The sequence below is a fragment of the Lathamus discolor genome, chromosome 12, assembly GCF_037157495.1.
Source record: "Lathamus discolor isolate bLatDis1 chromosome 12, bLatDis1.hap1, whole genome shotgun sequence".
Taxonomy (NCBI): Eukaryota; Metazoa; Chordata; class Aves; order Psittaciformes; family Psittacidae; genus Lathamus; species Lathamus discolor.
This window is the reverse complement of record NC_088895.1, coordinates 9,172,246-9,198,859: the sequence shown is the minus strand read 5'-3', so window position 1 is coordinate 9,198,859 and position 26,614 is coordinate 9,172,246.

Genomic DNA, 26,614 nt, shown 5'->3' with positions numbered 1-26,614 from the left:
CAGAGCAGCTGTATATCTGTGGCATGCTGCTTCACAGATATTTTTACCGTATCAATGCAGTGTCAAACCACTTCCAACCATGAAATGCAGAAGAAGTGCTCACAACTTCTGTTCCCAGTGTGTTTGGTATAAAGCAGCAGAAGACAGTTGATGTTCCTGGTACTTTGGCAGAGATATTTCCATGACTTCCAGTGTAATTTTGGATTTGGAACTGCTTTACGGTCAGGTAGATATCTCACAGTAGGTTAAAGGAATTCCATTTTTCTCTCTTATTGATCACCTGGATATAAGGGTTCTGCCTGATTAGACCATGTGATAGTTTTCATTTAAAGGTTCATTACCAGCTCAATGTGATGCCGACACAGAATAAATATATCCTTTAAAATGACAGTGGAAAGGAACATTCCCTGGAAGAGGTGGAAAAAATTCTATCACAGAGCATGTGCTAAATTCAGGCACAAGGGAAAATCATACAGAGCAAATGAAAGAGAGAGATGGAAATGCTAACCAAAATTAGGTAGTTTTTGTTGACCGGCATTATCCAGAGTACGTTCCTGTATTTCTTGTGCAGAAAGGCACTTTGGCATGGGAGAAGTTAGCTGCTATATGCTACATGCAAAAGAGCTTTCAAGACTGTTATTGAAGTAAAAAAGCCAAGCATTCAGGCACTGGGAAATGCCAGAACCAATATTATTTATGCAACCTTAGTTAAACCATCTTGCACAAATGCATTGTGTCAGTGCCTTCAAATCTGTGACCACATACCGATTTTCCACAGGACTGCAGCCTCATGCAGTGCACAGAATGGGCAGTAGCATTCAGTTTGACTGACATGCAATCTCCGTTTTATTGCTCAGCTTTTTACCCTCTCCCTGCATCACAGGTAAATCCCAGTTTGATAACAAAGTTCTGTTTCTTTGTCAGCTTTTCAGTAGCTATTCTTACAGGGTATTTTGTGAAGTTAAATCTACAGTGCTAACAGGAGGTAAGAGGTAGTGCTATTCCCATTTCACAGACAGGAAATACCAGCACAGAAGCAATGCTAAATTTAGCAAGATATGAGTCACTTAAGATACAGGGGCTTCTCAGTATATGTATTATTCACACATCACTTAACTATGCACAAAGACTAAGACATTACATTGAAGTTTCAGCAATTTACAGAAGTTTGCTTCGAATGACTTCCCTTTAAATGTTTCAAAACTGCAAGTTTCTGATGGAAAACTGTGTCTGGTTTCCCATAGGAAATACAGTTGTGCCATCTGCCTATTCATGTGCTGTTAATACTCCTTCCACTTCATTTCTGAGCCTGTTGGCTGGTTTCAAACAAACTGGTGAAGCAAAAGGTCTCTAAGTGAATGTGCCTAGGCCTAGCAAAACCTGGCAGCTAACAGGGAGTAAGACCCAAATTAGAACCTCCATTGAGAGGAGGTGACACTTCTCCCCCAGCCCTGTCCTGCCAGGCAGTGACTGACCCCCTGCTCGGTACTCACAGCTTTCAACTAGCTGCTTGCTAGGGGCCTCAGATGTTAGCTCCACACATCTGTGCCCTATGTTCCCCTTTGAGAAGCAGTTTTCTTATCTGATGATACAAAACAGAGAAGCAAAAGAGAGTAAAATCATCTCCAAGAGAGACAGCAATGAGCGTATCTCTGTAATGATCACTTACTGCAGGGCTGTGGTGCGCTGCCAGCCAAATGTCACCCTTTTCTATGACTGCAGGAAGAGGCGCTTGGATGCAGCAGAGTTTTTACTTCCAGAAATGCCAGCACACATTCTGAAGGATAATCTGGTGCTTATCCAACAGAAATACAAGAATAAAATGGACCTATCTCAAAAGAGAAACTATGTCCCAGTCTTTTCAAAAACCAACCAAATACTCTGCAGCTCAGCAGAGGTGAGAGAATCTAGTTTTAGAAAAGCAGCTGTTGAGCACATCCCAGATTTGAAATAAACAGAAAGCTCTGTCTGAAGGAGTCCAGCGCAGAGCCACAAAGATGATTAAGGGAGTGGAACATCTCCCTTATGAGGAGAGGCTGAGGGAGCTGGGTCTCTTTAGCTTGGAGAAGAGGAGACTGAGGGGTGACCTCATCAATGTTTACAAATATGTAAAGGGTAGGTGTCAGGATGATGGAGCTAGGCTTTTTTCAGTGATATCCAGTGATAGGACAAGGGGCAATGGGTGTAAACTGGAACATAGGAAGTTCCACGTTAACATCAGGAAGAACTTCTTTACTGTAAGAGTGACAGAGCACTGGAACAGGTTGCCCAGGGGGGTTGTGGAGTCTCCTACACTGGAGATATTCAAGGCCCGCCTGGACAAGTTCCTGTGTGATGTACTGTAGGTTACCCTGCTCTTGCAGGGGGGTTGGACTAGATGATCTTTTTAGGTCCCTTCCAACCCTTGGGATTCTGTGATTCTGTGTGATCCCTATTAGCACTGCTATTCCCAAATTTCCCACAGCCGGCCCTCACTTAAAAAATTGGCACTTGCCGTTACCTCCTTCCCTTCAGCCTGTCTTGGCTGAAAGTTGGTCACCATCACATCTTACTCCCATCCTCTTTACAGCAGCCAGCAATTCCGCCCATGCCTTCCATCCTTTTCTTCGAGACCCTGCCTGTAGTTACCTACAGTCATAGACTTTGTGCTACTCATCAGCATGTAGTGAGGTTGCAGGGGAATAAGGCGGTGACATTGATCTTTTGATGCAAATTGTGCTGAGCTTTTCCTCTGCAGTCTGCTCAAGGAATGTGTATCAGGCCTGCTGTGGCATTTACAAACCAGGCAATGAAAGAGACCATTTTCATCAGCTTAGAGATTTTTACAGCATACTAAATACACTTTTATAGAAAAACATAACTAAGCAGAGGAAGAATTGGCTGCTTTTACCATAAAGCATTCCTAGATAGGGCAGAGCAGGCGTTTGTGGCATAGAAAATTAGATAAAGACAAACCCAAAAAATAAATGGTAATACTGCAGCAGAAAATTCACTCTCTCACCTATAAATAGCTTCACAGCATTCTAACAACTGTACAAAAAGTGGAACCTACAGAGCAGCCAAGACGCCAGCCACAAAACCAGTGACATGCTGATTACTGCTGCTAGAAACCTACCCTCATTGCAATCCTTTTGGCATTTCCCACTCTGGAGATACAAATGAAATGAGATACCAGGCTGGTGTGTCTTATGCTTCTGTCTCTCTCTACCAACACCGTGCCTGGTATTAAAAGGACTGAGACCATTGCTTGGTTCAACAGTTTCTCCCACACAGACCAATTACTGCGTGCAAGCTGCAGCCTGTAACAACAGGGGTTTCACAGGCCTGATCTTCACATTTGGTGAAGTTGATGAAAGCTGTACTTTTGGTTACAGTAGTGCAAGAGTGAGCACAGAGAAGGAAAACTTGGGCAAGTGAAGGCATAAGAAAGGAGTCAGAAAAAACCTGGCTTACAAAAAGCAGACACTTCAGAAGGATGGGTTTTTCTTTCCAACAGTTTCCTCAGGTGATAGCTGCTTTCTGCTGTGCAGTTCTGAGAAATGCCACTATCTCTGTGGATTTATCTGTGTGGTCTAAATCAAGAGAGGGCTCTCTGTCAGATAAATCTAGCAAATAAATAAATAAAATGGGTCCTTTCTTCCCAAAATAAATAGCATTCAGAGCAGGAGCTGAAACCTGCTTTGAACAGGACAGCGGAGACTCCAGTTGTGCAGTTCATCTCTCAGGACAAGTCTCTAAAGAGAAAAATACTAGCAGTGCCAGGAGGTTATAACTGCAAGTATTAGCATAATCTTTTGTACTCTGTGCCTACTTCTGATACCATTTAGAAGAGAAACAATACAAGATACTTAAAATGCGGTCCATGGAAAGCTATTATAACTACTTCTAGCTGGGCACTCTGACTGCCAAGTTGCTCACGGTGGATGCCACAGCAGCTGGCTCCATTTCCAAAGAAATATGAAATTTAACTAGAATCGGTTCCACATGGCAGTCAACTGGAAGGCACAACACAGCGTATTACAGAATACAATTGGAAAGGGAGGGGGAAACAATACAAGTTGAAGAACTCAAATGCAGATGTGAATCGACTTCTCTATACTCAGAATTCCAGTTTGATTCATAGAAAAATATCAGCATAAACCCCAGAACATGGGTCATCTGGTCCATCAGGGAAAACTCCAGCAACAAGTAACTTCAGCCCATCTTATAATGGTGGTCCAGGCTAAAAAAGTCACACTGAGAAGAAAATCTACTCTCCTAGGTTTCCATTTGATCTTCTTCCACAAATTCAGTTCGAATTTGGCAAAATATCTTCTGACCTGTAAGCTATGTGACAGTCCAACAAAGTCAGATGAGAACTTGGCTTGAAAAGCAGTTTTGTTTTCTAATGTTAGTGGAGTTCTTGAAATAAACACACAAAAGTCATGCTAAATCTACACCATGAACAGTTAGTGAGAAATCCAAAGGTATTACAAAGCAGAATTTGTAGTTATAGATGGTTTACCTGTAAGCTGATTTTTTTCAAGTGAAACCGTATTTTATCCTTAACTCTCTGCTTCCTTTTGTGTGTTGAAGAGAGGAGAAGAATCTCATTTTATTCAGAACTGGAAGAACATTTTGATGGGCAACTTCTGAAACAACTGAGAGGGGGACACCAAGATCTGCTTGAATATGTACCCTCTTCTGCAGTCAGCACTTACATAGACCTGTTTTACCAGTTCAAGTATGTTTCAGCAGCAGGTACCCATCTGGATTCTGACCTAACAAAATTTATCAGCAGGTTCTAAATGCATTGGTACACACAATATCTAATGTTCTGCTGCTTTAAACCTCACTGTAATAGTTGAGAAATAATGGAGAAATACTGGGGCTATTTTACGAATAATAAAATACCAAGATGAAAAATATATCTTGCCTCATAGATCAAATGGGCCTTAATAAAAGCTGAAATTAGCTGGTTATCCAATAATCTAGGGATGTGATCCTCTCAGTTTTATTTTCCAAGTTGTTCAGCTTGCTGACTATTTTATCTTTCATTCCCTCCTCCCCTTCTGCCGCTGCCAATCTCATTAGGAGGCTAAGGCTGTGGTCAAGCCCATGAAGAATTCGGTGCTCTGGAACAAAGGAAATCATGTCATAATCATCTTAGGAAAATATATACACACAAGAAAGTATCCCCTGCAGAAACAGCCATCATTGAATGTTATGTGAAGCTGGGCATTTTAAGACATTAATTTAATTGCTCATACCCATTTTAATTAGCAGGAGTTATATTTCCACCATAATGAGCAATAGCATAGAATAACAATGTGGGAAATTTGAAGACGGTTTTTTCCACTTTGTTGAAACCACTGAAGATATCTGGCTTCCTCAAGAGTGCATACTTTGCCCAGGTCTGTGACAACAGATTACATCATGGGATCAAACCAAATGCCCAATCACAATCCCCCTACTTATAGCTTTTACTCTTAACACTAAGTGCTCTAGGACAGGAACTGCATCTGCAATGCCTTTAATAATACAGCTTTGATTTGAAGTGGAAAGTATAGAGTTAAAGTCGCAGTAATACATCTGTGAATTCTCTAAAAAAACAGTAAGAAACTGTGCGGAGAGAATGAAAGCAATCAAATCAGTGGTCAAGAACCATTGCTTTAGTGGATATGCACAGCATGTAAGCAGCAGTGGCAGGTACTTCAAAATGGGCAACAGCAGAGAAGCTGAATTTTCATGTAAGGGTGCTCCTACTGTTTCATACATCAAAGGCCCACTAATGTTAAATTTTAGGTCTCATGCATGCATGAGCAAGACTAATCTTCACCCTTTTCTGCCCCTCTTCAGAAATCCTAAATGTCGATTTGGATCTTTTGCATAGGCACTGGGGATATCCAGTGCCAGTCCCTCTGAGCTGTAAACTACAAGTACACTGCTTGAACAGGACCCAGTCCTGAAACACATATCATTAGAGGGGGCATTCCTTTGTCTTCTGGCAACTGTTAAGTCCCTGGAGGGCTTCCTCTCCCTGCCTTCTCCTTTTCTAGTCTCTCTGTCCTCACACTTGTAGCCTTTCTCTTAGGGTTGCTGCTAGTTCATATCTGCTCGATAGTTCAGTACAGTATAGTTCAGCACAGGAGGAGGGGTAAGTAAAGGGAAGCCAGAGTGGTTGCATTAGGATGGGCAGACTGTGAAAGCTCCAAGGAGCCGATTTGCCCTACAACAGACCTCAGAGGCCCTGTATACACAGCAGCTTTCAATACACCTGCTACAAAGAGCCAGCAAACTACTCTCCAGTCTCACATCCAGACTGCAAAAATATCCAGTGACAGAAACAACCTGCCCATGCAAGCAAGCCTGTACATGCAAACAACAAATGCTGGACATAGTGGATTTTATTTTAGAGAGCAAGGCCTCTGCTGATTAAAGCAGCTTGCACCTGTAACAGAGGGGACATAACTCTATCACCTCCTACCCACAGTGATTAAAAACTATTTTCTACTACTTCAAACATACAAAATAGATCAAGATAAGCAGCATGGACCAGTCCATGCAATTCTTTCTGCCCTCATGACAAATGGCCATCCTTAGAAACATTTCTATTTCTCCATAGGAAAGTCCCTGCTTTATGCACAAAGAGAAACATCTGCTCCTGACAGCACCTAAACAGCAATGTTTGTATCTCTGATGGCTCAGGCTAATAAGAGCAAACCAGACTGAGCTCAGAACACTAACGGTGCCAAGAAAAAAAGATGTCTGCGCAAGCCACTTTGGCTTGCGTGTCCAGAGCCCAGCAGGACTGAACAGGCAGACAATAGCTCACGCTGCCTTCACGTTGGTGTGCTGGTGGGTTTCTATTTTGCAGCACATTGTGCACACAACACTTCCCTCACAAAGTCAAAGAAAACAAAATCTGCGTGAGTGCTACAAAAAGCAGAATTTTGCTTTGAACACAAGGGAAAAGTGTAATAAATAGCTGTGACAGACTCCCTCACCATTGCTGTTCACCAGCTCCACAAAATGGAGACTTTGGCCAACCACATTTGCCCATAATTTTCTTCTTAAAGTTGCATCATACGTGTTTAGGGATCTTGAATAAACTCCAGTTGGCTTTAAAATAAAATATATTGATTCTTAAGGTCAACATTACACTTTTCCTTACCTCTATCTGGGTCTAGTGAGGGTTTGCTCTATTTCAGACCTTTGTTTCATGGACTTCTACAAGCTTTCTGGAGGAGCTAAGGAAGAGGATGTAGGCAACACAGTCCAGATGGGAAAACTAAAGAGAGTTAATTTTGCCCTTTGGTCCCACAAGATGATGAAACGGGCCAAAACTGGCAAAGCTCTATCCAAGGGGATGAACCAACACTCAGAGCTGCAATGTAACTGAAATGCCTTTAATGCCTTCTGTAGTCAGCCTACTGGCCCTGGGGGTGAGAATTTGACCCTTTACACTGTAGAAACAAAGCACTAATTACTTGGAAAGTAAAAAGAACTTGTCCTGTAGGTTACATAACCCCTGTTGCTGCTGTCCCACATAATTACAGGGGACTAAAAAATATCTAATTAAATGAAAGCTGCAACACTGGGCTGGGAAAAATTGCTGAAATAATTAATACCACCGGTCTATTAAATTGACTTATAGGTTCAGTATTCCAGACAGAGCTGCCCACTGCAGATTATTATCCTCCAAAGTCAATGGATTCAACTGCTCTGCAAAAACAAAGGGAAAAAGTCAAAGAAAATAATTTCTAACATTTGCAGATGAAAAAAGGAAGATACTGAATGCACAGTGTGTACTGCATAAGGAAAAGTCACGCTGAAAAATGAAAGAAAAAAGAAAAGCAGACATGAAGGATTGCCCAGCATACAGCCAAAAGTATAATGCAATACCACCTACCTGAATATATTGTTATTTGTACAAGTCCTTTTACTTTGCCTCTCTGGTATTATTCAAAATCCAAAGGCAGAGCTTCTGCTCTGTATGATTATGTAGATACATATAAAATCACACACACACACTTACATATATATGTAACACAACTTCACAAGAATGACTATTTGGTCTCAGGGGACATCAAAATACAAAGTGATACGGTTTCTATCTGTATGTAAAGTTATAATGGTAATAATATTGTCAGTTAAGGATAAAATAACAATTTGCATTATTATCCACTCTAATGCAAATTGGTTTTTATACCAGCAAATATATGGCTGGCTTTAGCCTCAGCAGCAGGATGAATGTTAAGTCAGAACTGATGAATAATTCATAGATCTTATATAATGCAATGGATCATTCTGGGATTCATGTTTGAAGAATGACTTCTCCTGGTTAGATGCTCTTTAGATTCTGGGCCAGCGACACCCTGGCATGACCTGCCTGCAATGAGATAATGATCTGCTGATGAAAGGGTTTGTTGTCTGGGGTTTTTCAAACCATTACAATTTCATTGTAAGGGTTTTCATTACACAGACATATCTACAGGAGGCTGAAATGAGCAAGTACATAAATTCAGCAAGCATGTTCCACTCACTAAAAGTTGATTGCAGAGTTAAGCGCAGAGTTAATACTAAGTTGATTGCAAAGTAAACTGAAGGCCCGTCCACATCACATACCACACAAATTGTAGCACAGCAGAGAAAACACTGCACTTGGCATTAGGAAATCTGGGCCTGTTCCCAGACTCGCCAACTGCCTAGGACATGACAGAAACACAGGGAACAGATTTCCTTCCATGCCCTTGCATGGGAGAGAGAAAACGAGCAAAGACTAACCTTCACAGGGCAGAGATTGAGCCTTGGTGGTGTTACAGACCATATATTTGACTGAGGTGTCCTCTCCAAAGTACCTGAAACAAAGTGACTTCGCATTGGTGGGAAGGGAGTGGTGAGGATACAGGGTCTGTGGCTCTTCACCTACGCTGCAGTTACACCTTCATCTGCTGTTAATTAGGCAATCTTTCTACTCTCCTTCTTGCTTGCTTTGTATTACAACAAACTGCTCATACTGCTATGCTGTACTTTCTGTATCCTCCTAGGATTGTAACTTTAAAATCCACAGTTTAAAAAGCAAGAGCACTTGAGAAAACAGGTTGATATTGCAGAATCCCTGTAATAAAAGCCACAGAATCGGGACCATGCCTGTCCCCACAGGCGCTCATTATGCATTTATAGATTACAAAACGCAGACTCACAGTAACATTTTGCCCTTTAGTTTGAGGTGCAAACAAAGGGCTGTTTTACAAGTGTTTTGTCTGAGCTGAGATAAAAGTGCTAGTAAATAGTTCTTTATTTGCAGGAGTGATGAATATTTTCAGTTTTGGAGCAGCATTTGTGTTATGATCACTAGGGCTCAGTTCTGATGGGCAAGTCTTTGTGTCGTATGCCAGGGTGATGCTTCTTGAAAACTAAAAATATTCAATAGGCCTGTGAAAACATGGGAGAGAGAATGTAGCAGCTGAGACATTCCATTATTTCTCTGCTATGGTGGGGGAACCAAATGAGAAAGCACAAAGTCAGGGAGATAACTGACTCTCCCAGGCAGGCTTGGCTCCAAATTGTGATATCCAGTAAGGCTTCTGAAGAGGTGTGCCAGTGTACAACAAGCAATTGAAGTTTGAGGCTTTCAGATGTAGCTGGTAAATGGGTCTGGGCCTAAAGGCCACCCTGACCAGTTGCTATAAACACAGCCAAGGCCAAAGTTGCATGTTGCAGTGCATCATTGACAGAGATCACTGAAGCAAATCTAGACAGGCTGGAGTGGTGCAGTGCTATATAGCACAGGTCCCCAAAATAGCAGAAGCAAATGTAGTCCTGTGGCTCAAGACAAGCGACTGTGCTCCAGTTAATTTAGAAGTAGCCGGTTTATCCAGCAGGGCTGAGATCTGAGTGCCATGCATTATGCACAGCAGAACCAACTGCTTATGCAGTAAGCACAATGCAGGTGTGCTGCTAGGGTTGCAGCACTCCTCTGCTGCAGCAAGACCTAATTTTATCTGCATAGTTTGTGCTGGTTTAACCGCTTTTTTTGCTGCAGTGGTTGTAACTGAACTCATGTGACCACAATATCTAGACAAATTCCAGATGTTACAGTAATGCCCAAGAGGGGAGATTGCATTGCTTTGGGATTCCATATGCTGACACCTAGACACACTCACAAACAGGGGTGGAACAGACTCATAAAAAGCACTGCCCTCATCACTAGATAAGCAAGTTAATCATTCACAGCTTTGGTACTCTATACCAGCCTGTTTTCTTCTTAAGGATTCTCAAAACACTTTCTGCACTTTAAGAATATAGAGGTGATGACTTTGGCTATCAAACTGCTGTCATTTGTCAAGAACAGCTTGACAGCTACTTTGCTGCTATTAGCAGTACAATACAAGTGCCATATAGCAGCTAGCACAGCTGCTTATGCGCAAAAGAAAAGAAGACAGATAAGTAGCAGGTAAATTTGTTAATCAGAAATTTTAGATCATACTAGAAGAAAGCTGTACATTTTGATGAACTTAAATGCCACTGCATGAGCTGTTGTATACATCTCTATAAATCTCCTTATGGAGCACTTGTCTTGATGAACCCCTAATGGGCATCACAAGTATTCCATTCAATGGGAAACAGCATCGTTAGCACAACATACAGACTAACCAGACTTGGATGATGAGTAATTTTACCAGCTATCATGAGTTCTCAGTTCCAGAAAGTGTTTCAAGTGTACTGTCAGTCTCCTACCTATGTACACAGTGGTATTGTCTAACTCTGCTTAGTGGGAGGGCTGAGTAGTAGGCTACATGGTTTAGACAAGCTGGTCTCTGATTTTTTAAGAGGAATACTTTTTTTTTTCCTCTCCCTAGTTGTCATTTTACATACCTTTTAAAACGTACACATCTGTAGCCAGGCAATTATTATTTTGTTGTTGTGGTTAAATGGAAAAGAGCACTGTATACAGCACTATGTATGTTTCAGTATTGTTGAACCTAAACAATATGCTTTTCATCTCATATCCATATGTAATGTTCCCTCCCCCGTCTCTCAGAGCAACAGAGCAGCTGCTTACTTACATGGGGAGAGCATATAGTAAATCATCTAACTCATATTCAAATTATGAGATGGCATGCTACTTACACAGCAAAGGATGCCTTGGGCTGAAGGTGTGATGCAGTCTCATGTGTAAATGAAGACAGCACAGCATCAAGAGTAAGTTTAGGTTGGGTTTTTCTTAACGAGTAGTTGTTTCACACTCATGGCCTATTTATTCTCAGATGGGAACATATCTGAACAAAAACAGGCCATCAGCTAATCATAATCCCTTACAAAACGAGGATGCTTGCAATCATGCTCTTATTAGCTAAAGGACTTGCATCAAATGGATTAAGAGCCGAAGCAGAAATACTTGATCCCTGTTTTGATCTGAATTGTCACAGCTCTGACCTTACTGATCAGACTGCAGCAACACATGCAATGTATCTAGTCTAACTACAATTTAGCTTGTTTAGGCAATATAAGGTGAAGTTATTGTAGGAATAACTCCAGGCACTAGCTTGCACTGATGAGTGGGCTGTCTGCATCTGCTGTGATGTTTATCTGGAATCTCTGGACAGCAGCTACACCCTCCCCTATGGTGTTTGAGCAGGTTGATGACTGTTCCTTCTTTTTGAAGGTCCAGGGATGCTTCCACTTCATAAGGCTCCATAATTGGTCTCACCTTCTAGCCTAGAGCTTGCCTGTCTGAAGGATGCATGGTCTAGTACAGGAATGCTGAAGAATCTAGCTCAAAGCAGTAGCTGCTGCTTCTGGGAGTATCCCTCCTGCTGTGGGGGCCCTGTTCTCAACTACTTAACACACCACTGCGGTGGTTTTGGGTGCCAGGCTCTTATTTCTGCACACTGCTCTTCTGGGCAGTGCAGGTTCGTTTCTTAGAACCACCTCAGTGGCTGTTACAGAACCAGACTGATGCAGGCCTCAGAGGAACAGAGATTTTTACCAAATCTCCAAATGGCAAACAAATTTTAAATTTAGCAGAAGAATCCTCACTTATCCTGATTTTTAGGAGCAGTTGGAGTGATACGGGCAGTGAGGTGTTAGCCTTCCTTTTGACACTTTGGCTTTTATCAAGTTCTCTTGGGAACTAACAGCTACAGGGAGGCAGAATTTATTAAACCAATGACTGTTATAAACCAGTTCCCAAAGGTGGGCTGTGTGTAAATTAGTTCATTGTGGTGTGTATCTCTTTTCTAATTATTCTGAATCAGAGAAATGCAGGAGCTCTAGGGAAGTATAGGTATTTTCATGGTCATCAAGAAAGTTAGAGAGAAATTACTTCTCTTCCTGTTACAACTAATAACTTCACATGAGAAACCCAGTCATTTCAACACTGGCCCCTTAAACCATGCACTGTGGAATAAAGATTGGAAACACACTGTTTTGTGGATGTGAGAAAAGCAGGTTGGATGTTCCTGACAGAGCCTGTGTCAAATTAGAGCCAGGACTCCAACTTGCACGTTCACCTGTACGGAGAGCGTGCAGACTGCCACGTAGTATACCTGCTGTCATAAATCCCATCGATAGATACAGCCCATGAAGAAATAAGGATATTGGAACTGTTGTATTATTTAGACCTCTGGATCAATATTGTGTTCAGCAGCAGATGGTGTGGAAAAAAGGTACAAGAAACTGAGTACAGCAGCTCAGCATGGAGTAACCTGTTTCAAGAAGTATCCAGGCCTTCAGCCCGTGTCAGTTATGATCTGACTTTTTTTTTACTGAGACATATGAATTAATTTTCCCTCCAAAACTCCTTTGAGGAAGGCATGAGTTTAATTGGGTTATCTGTTGCATAATGTGAAATGTTGTCTGAGCACGCATTTAGTTACAAGAGCATCCAGAGCAGTATTCTACAATCCTGTTAAGATCTTCCTCCATTCCTCTTCTTGACTTTACTAATTAGTAGAGCTATTTATAACACCTGGGAGAGAAGTGTAAAAAACCAAACCAAAACACAACAAAAAAACCCAACAAAAGAAAGCACAGCCCCTTCAAAGCCCCCTCAAAACAACAGAGGCATTGTGTACTACAGAAAAAGGTCTTTTTTAAAGGAAATGTTCAAACAAGTTCCCATGACAGTGGGAAAAATGCATATCATTTATCAGTTATGCTAAATTTCCCAAAGCTTTGGGATTCCTACTCCATTTATATCTGTCAGTAATGCTCTCTCATTGTGTTGGAGTGCCTCTTTCATATGTTCAAGATTCAAGAAACAAATATGGGGTTTGGGGGAAGAAAAAAAATAAATGAAAAAGGACTGCATCTATCAGAATCATAGCATTTATTTGTTGACCTCATCTTGCTATTTCTGTTCAGTTACTCCACGATATTCCAAGGATGCCATTCAAGTGAGTTTGTTTTTTTATGACTCAGAGAAATTCATTTACGCTGCACTCAAATACCATGGCCTTCCTTTTGCTGTTGAAAATCATGCCATACTGTGCTCAAGAACAAGCTATGAAGCCAAAGGGGAGTAAGAGAGAAAATTCACTTCACAGTAACAAAGCTACAAAACTTACATGAATTTCTTTGATGTCACTTTTCTGGGTCTTTTTCATTTGAGTACTATATACAGCTGTGAACAGCTCAGCTGATAATTACTCTGTACATAATAAAGGTACCTAGAAGTACAGCAGATCTACCACTGACTCTTGGCAGTCTGAAGTTTAAGTGCCTTAATGAAATTTCAGTTTTGTTCCTATTTGTGTTAATCTGTGACACTCTGTCCCTGTTCAATAGCTCTTCCCTCTGCAGCTGTAATAGGCTTGGTACAAAACTAGCTACATTAAGTTACTATAAGACAGGGAAATTAATAGTTTCAAAATGAAATTCATTTCTGTCTGTATTTTAAGATTTCAGTGCCAGGTTTTAACGTACTTGTTTCCTGAATGCTGACAAGCAGAACAACTTGTATTGATTCGCAATATTCACACTCTATGTGACATCACTGACAGCTTCATTACATGGGATGCTAATTTTTTTTCCCATGTGGTCACTCTTAATAAGATTAAATACACCTTGTATTTTCAAGCCATTTATTTGCAAGGAATTGTGATTGGATTGTCATCACATCAAAGTTATTTAACCTAATACACAGCAGAAAGAAAACACCCCAAACACTCCTGAGAAGTCATCAACTGATGCTCTTTAGACAGTATATATTACTCAAGTAATTTTTTTAAGAGATATTAAAGAGGTATTTTATTTGCAATCCTGTGCCATTTGAGTTATTCAGGCTGCTTTGAATATTTATAGTACACGCACTTAGGACAGCTCATTTCCTATTTGGAATCAGAAATCAGGTTCCACTGCAGTCAATGGGAATTTTGCCATCAACTTTAATGAAATCAGGACTTGGCTTGTACTACATGTAACTCTGATAGCTTCAAACTACTCCAGATACTGATGTGAATTATCACTGACTTCTGCCCCTGTTGTAGAATTGCTAACACAACAAACAGGTTGGAGTAAAAACAACAAACACAGATAGAGAGTTGCCAAAGAGGGTCACAGGTAACAGTGTAAAATACTGTGTCATCCATGTATTGGTGTTAATCTGCACGAATTTCCAGATTTATCTATCTTCTTGAATTTACGTCACTTATTATGTAACCTGCAGGGACAGAATAATACATTCTTGCAGATAAACATGCTGCTATAATCAGAATATTTTCAGCTAATTCCTACAGAAGTTACTGTTATGTAAGCGTATAATGCATACAAAGAAACAGATTACACCTATCACAAAGGCTTTTCTTTAAGATTACATAAAGTTAAGTACCTCAACTAGTACTTCAAATAACAAGATCTCTTCCTGATACACTCCACAAAGCAGCTATGCAAATTTCTACCAGTCCTCTGTTTCTATAATGCTTATGATTGGGAGTTCGATGTGATCATAACTTGGCTGACTGGAAGACTGTAAAAGATGCACAACCAAAGTATTGTGCCAAACAAAAAATCCATAGCTAATAAGAAACACAATGTTCATTAGTAGCAGCTTCCTCCCAGAGGACTTCTACAGCCAGCAGAAAATCCCACACTCTAGTTTCCAGGGAGTTGTGCATTGTTGATGCAGACTCAAAACTAACTTTCTCAGTTAATTCTGTTTTACATAACTCAAGCATTTCAATGCTCATCATTTGCTAGCTCATCTCCTTCACCTCATCTTCTCACAGAAGTGGAATATTGACTAAACAAGCATTTATCAAGGGACTCTAACATTATGCAAGCAAAAATAGATGTTGTTAGCCTAATCGGGAGAACACACTGCCGTCCGTGTGCACCAGCTTCCACCCATATACCTCACATCTGTAAATGGGACTGGACTCAGTCCTCCCAAAATTTAATAGTGCTATGCGAAAATTTTATACAAGTGTCTAGTGAATGCAGGACTTCACATTGTTAAGGAGACTCAATCTTAACATTAACGTGTTTTTACCTGTCCAGCTGCCTATAATTGTAAATAAGCATCTGCTTCCAGTCTCATTCAGTATTGTTGTCTTGAAGGTTTGTGTTTCATTTTCCATCTAGTGTTTACTGAGAAGAGGTGGCAGAGAACACAAAACTCGGGTTTCAAAAGGCTCCCTTTGTAGGGATCCAAAAATTGCAAGATATTGGCTTCTACAATGACCCTTTCTGAACTTCTGTTCATGCTGTTTGTATCTCTCCCCACTTCTTAGAAAAGAGCTACTGTTACATGGCAGAGGGACATAAAAATTGTCTCTAATGGCAGCCAATTCTGTCGCTCAAGAAAACTGGGAGAGATAAAGATTAAGTGGGTCAGTGCAGGTATGAATTTCGCCAAAGAGCTTTGCGTGCTACAGGCAGTGCTTAGGAACTTCTATTAGTTTACTCACCTTGTAATCTGCACAATCTGCAATCCCCAGTTAGCACAGATGCTTTCTTAAAACGCACAGTTCAGAAGTCATTTACCTATGCCACAGTCATCAGGATGTAAATAATGACTTCAATAACTGGTTTTGTCCAAGCCTTTAGTTCATCTAAAGGCAAAACTTCTGAATCAACCATAAAGATCAGTCCTCCTACACAACAACCAGAAGGCCGCTGCAGACCTAACAGACAGCAGTGCTCACTTTGATGTGAATGGATGCAACTGATTCTCTTTTAATGGCCATTAAAATTCACAGAAAACCTGCTAATGACTTTTCACCCTGTCTACAAAGACTTACTACCCCTCCCAATTCCCTCCTCAGTTATCCAAGCCACTAGAATATGTCTCTGCCAAAACCAGACAAGTAGCACGTGCCCCAGCCTCCTCTCTAGTTACAAAGCCTAGTTAGCAATTACACTTGCAGCAGCTGGGGAATGGGAGAGAAAAAGGCAACACATATCAGTGACAACAAAAAAAAAAGTTACTGTCAGATACCCTTACAGCTCTCTTCTTGGCATGTAAGGTCTCCGAGACAGTTTTCTTTCTTTATACTCTGCCCCTTCACACACATACCAGCAATTAAAGCAGTACAATTACATAAAATCAATGCATATTTTCCATCCTCTTCTATTTAGTAGAGTAGAACAGAATTCCAAACTATTACTGGGGAAAGTCTCATCAAGTGTGTATAAACTGAGGGCTGTTCAACTATTCAAAGAAGGGAAGGGGAAAAGGAAGTTCCCAAACTGTTTGGAAAATGTTTCAGATGATAGATAGACAAAAATACAGACGTGAGTGCACTGCACAAAAAAGCCTCTGCTGAAACCTTGCAAAGCCAGAGGTATTCCTCCAGAAAGCCTATAAAACCAGTCTTATTCAGACACATACATATCTTCAGAGCCCACTGTGCTGCATGGAGTGGAAAAGCAAGACACAATAATAAATAGGAGAGATGGCCTTAGCCACAGATTATGCTATCCTTTTAGCTGCAATATACAGGCATCTGTACCACTCCTCAGCAGTACAGACTGACAGAAGTGGGCATGTGTGTCTGCATTCACGGCTAAAGAGAGCATGTATTATTCTGGCCCTCAGAAGAGCCTTATAAACTCAGTCTTATAAATCACCAAGTTCAATTTTTGTCTTGTTTTAGGTAAACTTACATAATGTCAAGCATGTCTGATGCTTAAATGTCTGTGTTGCAGGATAAAGGAGAATAAGGCAAATAGACTAGCTTTTAGGTTTATTTGGTCAGGAGGTATCCCAAAACTAGATAATTTAAGCAGAAAATAAGCAGATTCTCAATAGATTTGCAAAGTTCACACCTGTTATTAGAAGCAGCATTACCTTGCTCAGCAGAGAACTCACCTGCCCTTTGCAGATCAGGCAAGAAACCTCTCACAGGCTCTGGTATGTCTGTTTCTCCTCTGGTGCATTAAAAACCAAGTGTAGAAATGAACTGATAGGTTTTCATTTCTTTTCCTAATTACCAGTCACAGCAGCTGCTTGGGAGAAGAATAACAAGCTTCCTTTTTTTTTTTTTTTTTAACTCATTATTATTTGAGCAAAATCGTAGGCTTGTTTGGTGCATATTTTTGTGCCTTTTTTCTTACGACACTACTACTAGCTGCAGTCAAGAGCTGTAAGCTCTTAGTTACCTTGTTTTAGCTAAAACAAGAAAACAAGATTTTCTAAAAGGTTTTGTTTTCTTGTTTCTGCTAAGGATGCTAAGGCAACAGAGTAAATGGTAGATAATTAGGTACATCTGTCCTGCATTTATTAGTTACTGCTACCATAGGTATGAATAGGCCTGGACCTTACTACTTTTAGGCTGGAAGTCATATAGAATCTAGCTCTTTTGACCTGAACACCTGCAGAGATGCTATTCCTCAGTATTGCAGTATACACTGCCAAAGGAACAGGAAGCCTCTAAGACAGAAAACTAGAAGACCTACCCCTTAGGTCTAAGCTTGTCTTACTTGTCTAAGCAAAATAAGGACTAGAATAATTAATGACTACTGGGGCAAGACTCAAGTGAATACAGCAATCTGTTCTTCACAACTAACCATCACTTACCTGCTAAAGCAGTTATAACTAATCTGGAGAATGCTTGACATGTAGGTGTTCCCAGCAAGGAATTTGACTGGCACACACAAAAAATCCAAGACACCATGAGGATTTTAAATAGAACCATAACTAGGTCCAAGTTTTACATGAGAAGACATCCAGGTGAGCCCTGTGGTCAAGCTTGTGACTAGCCTTTCACTGCACTAAATGATCAGGCCAAAACTATTGGGAAAAACTTTTGGGTATAATTTAGCTTTGACCAGAATCCAATTTTCATTACTCAGCTTTAGCTTTCTTCAGAAAATTAGGTATTTGACATATTCTTCAACTTGGTAGTAACCAACGTTAGTTCAGCTTCCAAACCTTCCTAGGGCAAAACCTTTATGTGGACTCCATTAAAGGGCAGCTAGCTTTGAATAGTTTAAAATATTGGGCCTGGGCTCAAAGTACAGGGCTAGGACAGAAAATCTGTCCTCAGTTTTGCTACGCTCTTAATGCATTGCCAAATGTCATCTTCTGACCAAGGAAAACAACAAAAATCTGCTTTCTCCTGTTTAGACCCTGCCCTGTTTATGCAAAACAAGAAGTCTCTTCATTAGTGCATTGCTAATACTACTAGGTGGGAATTAACCAAGATAATATATTTGCCTCTTTGTATTTTCACAATACAATCAGATTTCTCTGTGCAAAGCATCAGCACGTTTTTTATGAGGGCTTAATCCCTACAAGTTGTATGTAAATTCTTCTGAGGTTTGGTACTGCACATCAGCTATTGGGAAATCCATGTTTTATAGAAGACTACAACACATTCCTCAGTGGCTAAAACCACACATTATGCATACAGGAAGAACAAACCAGCATGCGACCAAAGTTGCATCTGGCCACACAGTAAGGCTGCTACTATCTATCACTTAAATAGATGAAAAAAGTTGCCAGTAAGTTGCTGCCAACTGCTGCTCTAATAAACAATATTTCTCTCAGCAGAAAGCCAGCACCACGTGCTGATTTATAGTAAATGTGCCATTTTTTCCCTGTGCTATCAGCACTGAGGACAATAACAAGTAGCTCAGATCACAAGAATACATTTTTATGAAAACAAAACAATGGGTGTTTGCACAGCATCTTATCTAATACATGCGAGCACAGAAGCATTTGAATTGCTTCAGTGGACACCCTAATATCCTCTATTACATTTATGCTGTCTGTTTCTCAAGCACAGCTTTGCGAATGAAAACTAATGCATTGTCAATAAATAGCATTCAGTGATATATTTGACACATTTGGATCTATGGACACAAAAGTCAAATCCAAGCAGTGAAGAGGTAGCAGAGGTTATGCCCTATTATGGAGGCAAGTTGTATGTATACTCTGGATCAGCCTGCACACGCAGCCAGAGGAGGAGCTGAGCAAATGCTCTGGTTCACAGATAAATCTGTAAAAATTCCTTATGCATCTTCCAACTGCCTGCCATTCAATTACCACCACTCATAAGGGGAAAGGAGTCTCTAGAACAGCATGATCCCACTTCATCATTAGTGGCTGATGGGGAAACATCCTGTTTTGGAGACTGCATTAGCTTACACAAATGTGAAGCTGCAATATTGCTGTCTCCCATCATGTTCAAGATGCTTTAACAGTAGGTTATTAGCCTGGTAGCTGTACTAACACTGTTTCTGCACAGTGTGCAATATGTATACTGCTCAGCCTCCCCAAAATGCTCTTTGATTAGTTATTTCCATATACACAATACCATCCTGGGCCCCATCACCATTTTCCACTCACATTTTACTCAAATCTAATCGGAAACATGCTGTTCATTAAGAATCGTATGTCTGCCTAACACCACAACTTCTCAACTCCACTCTCAGGCCCCTTGGAGGCAGTCACACTCCATCCTGAGCCAGCCACCCAGAAGGTCTAATCAAATGGCTTTATGGGCAAGCATCACTGTTAGACCTAGTGCAATTACTTACATTTGACTAAAGCTTAACACATACTTTGCTAAACTTGGTCTTCAAAAAAGTCTTCAAAAAAAGGTACTTCAGCTTAGTTCAAAGGCATTTCAGGACATTTCAGGGCAGAAAACTATGGATTTATTGCAGCAGTTGTGATGTATGTCTGATCCTTTTTAATTGGCTTATGTCTAGCTTGATTCCATCTGCTGATTCTTACAAAAACACTGTTTAGGACCTACTGCTTCTTTTCCCACGAAAATACTACTTCATTATAATTTAAACCTCTCTCAAGCTCTCCAATAACTGTATAGACTAAAACTTGAAAAGCTTAGCCCATTTCCAGACACACTTGCAATCTTGGCTATGCACATTTCCAAACCATCCTTCTGCCCCAAACCAGGATTACACAAATTCACTTTGTTTTGCTTTTATTTCCCCAAACAACAAGGTTCCAGCTGGTGCTCAGAACCATTCACTGCAACCTTTGACAATTACTCTTGTGACTGGAGACAAAAGAGTATCGATTGGGGAGTGTCTGATTGACCAGATCCTGCCTAGACCCTTACACATGATGGGGATGTTGCTGCTTGGCAGAATTTACCTCTCTGGCAGACATTGCTGCAAATTCCAGGGAAACCTTCAATTCTTTTCGTATGTTTAAAGCTGCCAAGGGACAGAGTAATTTCAAAATAACTACTGATTAGTTCACTCTTTTTCATTGACAGGGTGATTAAGAGCACATTAAGTGTAATTTGAAGAGAGATTTTGTCCTACAAATTCCCATGGAGAGGAGGGAGCAGAATTCTACAGTGCCACTTTCAGCAATCAGGTAGGTGCTGAACACAAGTGTTTGTGAGGCCAGCTCTCGAGTCATAAGCAGCAGTTCCCAGTGGTGGGGCATGTAAACCCACTGACTCCAGAAGCACTGCAGTGTGGGCTTGTGCTGAATCTCTGCATAATGGCCAGTGCTTCTATAGGTAGCTGACAGTAAAAAACAGGCTTTTAAAAAGACAAGGAAGAATAATTTTCACATACTGCATTTAAAAGGGAGTAATCCTCAACAGCGGAAACTTTTCACATCACATTGACAAGAGAAAGGCTCTGCATTTTTAGTTAAGGTTTTATATTGCTCAAACACAAACATTTAATTACAGGACAGCTCTACAATAACAAATTGAGGAGAAACTTAAATTAAATTCAGTTCTATTCCTCCAAAATTAGAAGAGGCCCCAGCTGGCTAGTAAAGTACCTCCTCTTCCTTGCGAGGAACTTCTACCTGGTTTTTAAGCAGAAACTTGACTCTACAATATACATAAATTGTAATCATTGAAGTATTTGCTGTACAAATGTTAATTTTTTGAAAACACAGTTGGTTCAGTCATTAAATGTACATTTAATGGAAAACACAATAAAGAATGAAGAAACTAATTATGGAGACACGTTTGTTTGGGACCTACCCAAAAAGCCAACAGACCTCAGCAAAGAAACCCAGGATGAACAGCAAAATGCTGTAAATTACATTACCTTCCTGGTATTTTCTGTGCATTTCTTGGTTTGGGTTTTGGGGTTTGGTTTGGATTTCTTTGTTTATTTGTTTGATTTTTGTCTATTTTGGGGTTTTGTGTTTGGGCTTTGGTTTGGGGTTTTTTTAGCCTCTGCAATCCTGATATTTGTATGCTTGAGGGACAAGAAAGTTGGATCCAGCTAATGCTTTTTCTGCCCTCTGAAGCATCAATGATCAGCTAACAGTCAAAGCAGACTACTGCAACCCTCTAAGTCAGCAGCTTTCTCTTTTTCTCTCTTTAGGAGCCTACACAAGCCAGAAATCAAACGGGCTGTTTGAAACTCCACCAAAACCAGAAAAATAATGGCAAGCTCTTACATACTTAACCTTGTGACACAGAGAAAATGTTTCTTTAATAGCTTTTCTCCTTCCGAAGTAAAAATTACCATCACAAACTTGAAAGGTGAACGGGTGCTACTTAAGAACTTTTTTTAACAGTCAAAAAGAAATATAAGTAACAACAGCTTCCTTGATACAGAGAAAACCCTCTGGTAGCAGCACTTTCTTTATCCTGAAGACTAAGTGTTACCCTCAGTTACAGAAACTGAGGCTCCTCTAAAAGTTTAATAACTTTTGCCTGGGAAACAAAGAAAGAAAGAGGGGGTGGGGAGGAGCCCCTAATCTTTAACTTTTGTCTGGGGCTTTTCCCTTTCTTCTGAGATTATATGAGGAAAATACATCTGGATTCTTCTTTTACTGAAGCTGACAAAATACTTCTCAGACCTAGGCTTCTGGCAGAAACAGCTGAGGAGAAGGACTTCGGCAATCAGATGTAACTTGGAAAGGTATCAGAAAAGGACAATAGGTTGAATATTCTTTATAAATGGTAGAGTTTAGCAAACAATTTTGGCCTTTTTTTTCCTGGGCTTTCTGCTGTTAAGTTGAAATCACAGTTTATCTTTTCAATGGCTTTTTGACCCAAGAATAAAATGAAATACTGACTTCTTCTATAAATAATCCCACATAAAGTCCTACAAAATTACAGCAGTGTTTCTATAACATAATAGTTTGAGAGGAGGAAAAAGAATGTGTTAACAGTTGGCAGCTACTAGCCACAGCTTCTTATTTTGCTGGAAATCCAGCCAAGTTTTCCACCTCCCCAAACAGTGGATTAAAGCCGTCATGCTTGGATCATCACAGAAGCACATATTACCAACCACTTTGGAAGAAACAAACATTCTTAGGATTTCTATACTAAGCACAGAAGGAAAACCAAGTATTTGTTTCACATGGGAAATGTAGATAATCAGTATGAAAGTTTAAACTCTTTGTTAGCTGATTACTGAGACGCTTCCCAGGGAATTTTGGAACTGATGAGGCATTGTGTTGTGCTAAAAATACAGTATTTAAGATGCATCTTAGAGATCCAAACTTACAGGCTAGTCTTCCCAGTCCATATGCTTTTTCCTCTTCCCCGACTAGCTAACTTTTGCCCTTCTTTACTCAGGAAAGAGAAGTGAAAATCCCACAGCCCAGTGTGAAATGTATATACTAACACAGTTGAGCTGCTAACAGGCTATTTGCCAAGAAGGCATAAATGAACTCTCAGGAACATTGCAGCCTGCTGTCCAGAGCAGCAGAACTTTCTGGGCAGCAAGCATGCGAAAAAATAGCATAGGAGAACTAAATCATGCTTTTGAACACACCAGAAACTATGATAGAGGATAATCCCTCTTCCATAGTTCTAGAAGACAGATTTTCCCTTCTACTATCACTGCACGTGAAAGCATCAGTGCCATTGATCTTCTCATTAGCTTGTGCTGTTAGCCCTGAGTACTGTCAAGCAGCAACTTATTCTGTAACAGATCTAAATGTGCAATAGATTCCTATCACAGGACTTCATTGTTCAGTATTTCTGATACCACCAGGCTCCCTGACCTTTTCTTAGAGTCTGCCCAAAGAACTGTCATGTAGTTTATGTTGCCTTTAGCCTGGAGCAGGGATTGGCACATGGTAGACGCTCATAGGATATTGAGGCAATTTTGCCAAGAAGTGCTTTTCAAAGGTTTCTAAGAGCAAGAATGCATGACTATCACAGCAAAACATTTTACCACTTTCAAGCACCACTGCCAAATCCCAAGCTGTACTTCTTCCAAAACCCAGGGGTATTACTACCCAAAATTTTAATATAAAAGAACCCCTGTCCTGGGGAGCCAAAACATTCTCCATGCCCCTTTTGAAACCACTTTTCTGGTAACGGAGATTCAGGCTGAAAATTCATTGAGGACAAGAAAATTTCATGCCCAACACTTAAAGCTTGATAAAGTTACAGTTTTTTGAAGCTGAAAATTATTTTCCAGGAGAAATTTTTAGGTAACCTCAGAAGCAGAACTACCACAAGGCAAATTTAATACTTTTTAATGGTTTTGGAATTTTGGCCAGAGCTGGTGTTATTTATACTCATATTGTACACAGGCTTCTCTCAGCAGTACCTCAATAACATCAGAGATTTTTGCCTAAGGAAGGAGCCAGGTAAAAACGCCAAAATGATTGCATTGAAAAAACTTCAACCCCACACTGCAGTCTCACACGAAGCATCACAATTTGCTGGTTCAATACATTGAATCATTTGGGAATTTTATCTTTCTGTATTGTGAGCAGGCTTCATTACATCTGAGTAAGTTATGGGCTTACAGGAGCAAGTGAGTTGACCTGGATTTATAGCAAAACACTTCTAGTCTGTTTTGTCAATAAACTGATTATAAGGAAAGACTAATATCAGATGCAGTGTGGGGCTGATATTGGAGGGGGATGAAAAGATTATCATTTTCTGTGTCTTGTGAGATGATCAGGTCTCAAAGAAAGTATAAACTTACCACACTTTACTGAAAGTGGTTAGGGCACAAGACAAGACACAAGAAAGGCAGAGAGCAGTCATCTTTGGCATTACATTTCCGGCAGCCTGAACTGTGAGACTGAAAAAAAAAAAAAAAAAAAAAAAAAGGCTTCCTTTGGGATAACAAATTTACCAACAAAAACACCCAGGAAGTGAACTTTGGGGAAGCTGTATGAATAACAGGTTGTTTAGCAAGAAAGGAAAGCACTTCTTCAATAGCCTGCCACGACAGAAGCATCCCCAGAAAAAGCCAGCCTTAAACAACCCTGCTCAGAGTATGAATTTCGAAAAGGTTTGTGTGGTCAGATCCTGTCTAAAGGCAAAATTCTGTGCAGTGATTTCTTAGATAAAGTGTTTCTGCAGACAACTATCGATTTGAAAATACAATGGTATTTGCTTCTTGCATTTCTGAAACACTGTGTTAGACCTTCTCAAGCTTCTTACTAAAGTAACAGTGCCCACAGAAAACAGGAAAGAAAACAACACTGAAGTGCTTCAAGTATTTCTAACGTGGTTGAAAGTCTGAGTTTCCTCTGATAAGCACTGTTTCTTTTTCCAAACAAGCACTCAGTAACTAGGTAGGAACAAGACAGTCACACACAGATTTTCTTCTAGTTGTGAGGACTAACAGCGCAAATAAAGCCCTTCATTCTCAGAACACATTCCAAAACTACACTGACATTTTGCAGATGCAAATTAGGCCACTAATTAATTAATGTAGCATGATCCAGAAACAAATCTTATAAAGAGGCAGGTTGTCAAGAGTCACCCAGATAATAAACAGCTGAAAAAGCAAGACATGTCTGTGCCCTGCTGCAGTACAAAGAGGACCCTATTCCATGTCTGCTTAACCATGTAGATTTTTTGAGCATGGTAAATTTGGGTTCCTTCAGCTTTGCTAAGAACACACTAGGTCTGACAGAATTAAGGTCTTTTTCCAGTATGAGTTGTCTGGTGTCTTAGCTCAAAATGCAGATTTTACCTTTGGAGGTGTTCTAGGATTTCTCTAATCCTTATGTCCTCTTTACATAAATTGATATAAACTTACTTTTGAGACATCTAATCTGTTGTCAAAGTTCTCCCACAAAGGCTTTCAAAGCTTTTTAGTCAGCCTCTGTGTTTTAGAAGGAAATATTTTCTAAGTCTTCAGAATAAAGGCTGTATCTTGATTAAAGTTTGCATCTAGTAGTTCTGTGCTGCACCTTGTTCGTACCTGTAACCCTCAGTTCAGTGATCAAGGCTGTCTGATGTTCATTTAGCTCAAACTCTGTCCATTCCCTAATCTCCACACTGGAACAGAAGTCAAGCACAGTTCAAACACAGTCAGTAATTACTAGGGTGTAACCCCTTCTAGCACTCCTTGTCAAGGTCTTTTAAATCTGCTCTCAGATTATGACACAAGATGAGAAATTCAAGGAAGTAAGTGCTCTGCCTTCTCCTGTAGCTAGCAAGGAGTCACACCCTCATGCACACACAGGTACACACCCACATAAGCTACTTGAAATTAAAAGCTTTTAATTGATCCACTTCTTGACAGAGGAGTCCAAGTGTGATTCACACAGCTGTATGATTGCCTGTCTTGCTCAATGAAATACCACTAGTCTTTTCTTGAAGATAGTGAACTTGCCTGATGCAAGCATGAGTTCCCAGGGAATGAGTAACAAACTCCACTGAAAAAATGGAAAAAAAAGTGAGGACTCTCCAGCAGAAGCAGCTTCCTGCATGACATGTGATTTAAGACACCTTGATAGAGAGCAACGCAACCCAAACCAAAATCCTGGAGAAAAGTGGAACAGTGACTAGAGAGGAAAACTTAAAAGTTAATAAAATCCACATTTTGGTTTTACAACAGCATACTTCCCACTCTCTACCCATCACTGCCTGCATCCTTAAAGAAGACAGAGACCCTCTTGAAATAAATGGTATCATCTATTTCTCAGACTCAGTATGTGTCAGTGGAAGATGTATATGGATTTACTGGATCATTCCAATTAGAAAGAGCCTCAGGAGGGGTCATCAGTCCGACCTCCCATTCAAAGCAGGGTCACTCTGAAGTCAGACGAGGTTACTCAGAGCTTAAGTCAAATCCTTGGGCTGGCTATTTTATGTCTTTCAGATTTTTTTATGTCATAATCTTCTGAAGATGCTTCCCCTTCCAGAAACCTAATTTATGGAAACTTCACGATATGAAGCTTGAAGAAAGCAACTTGCCTTTAAAGTGCCCTGGAAAATAAGAAGTTTGAAATGAAATATCAACCTGAGTC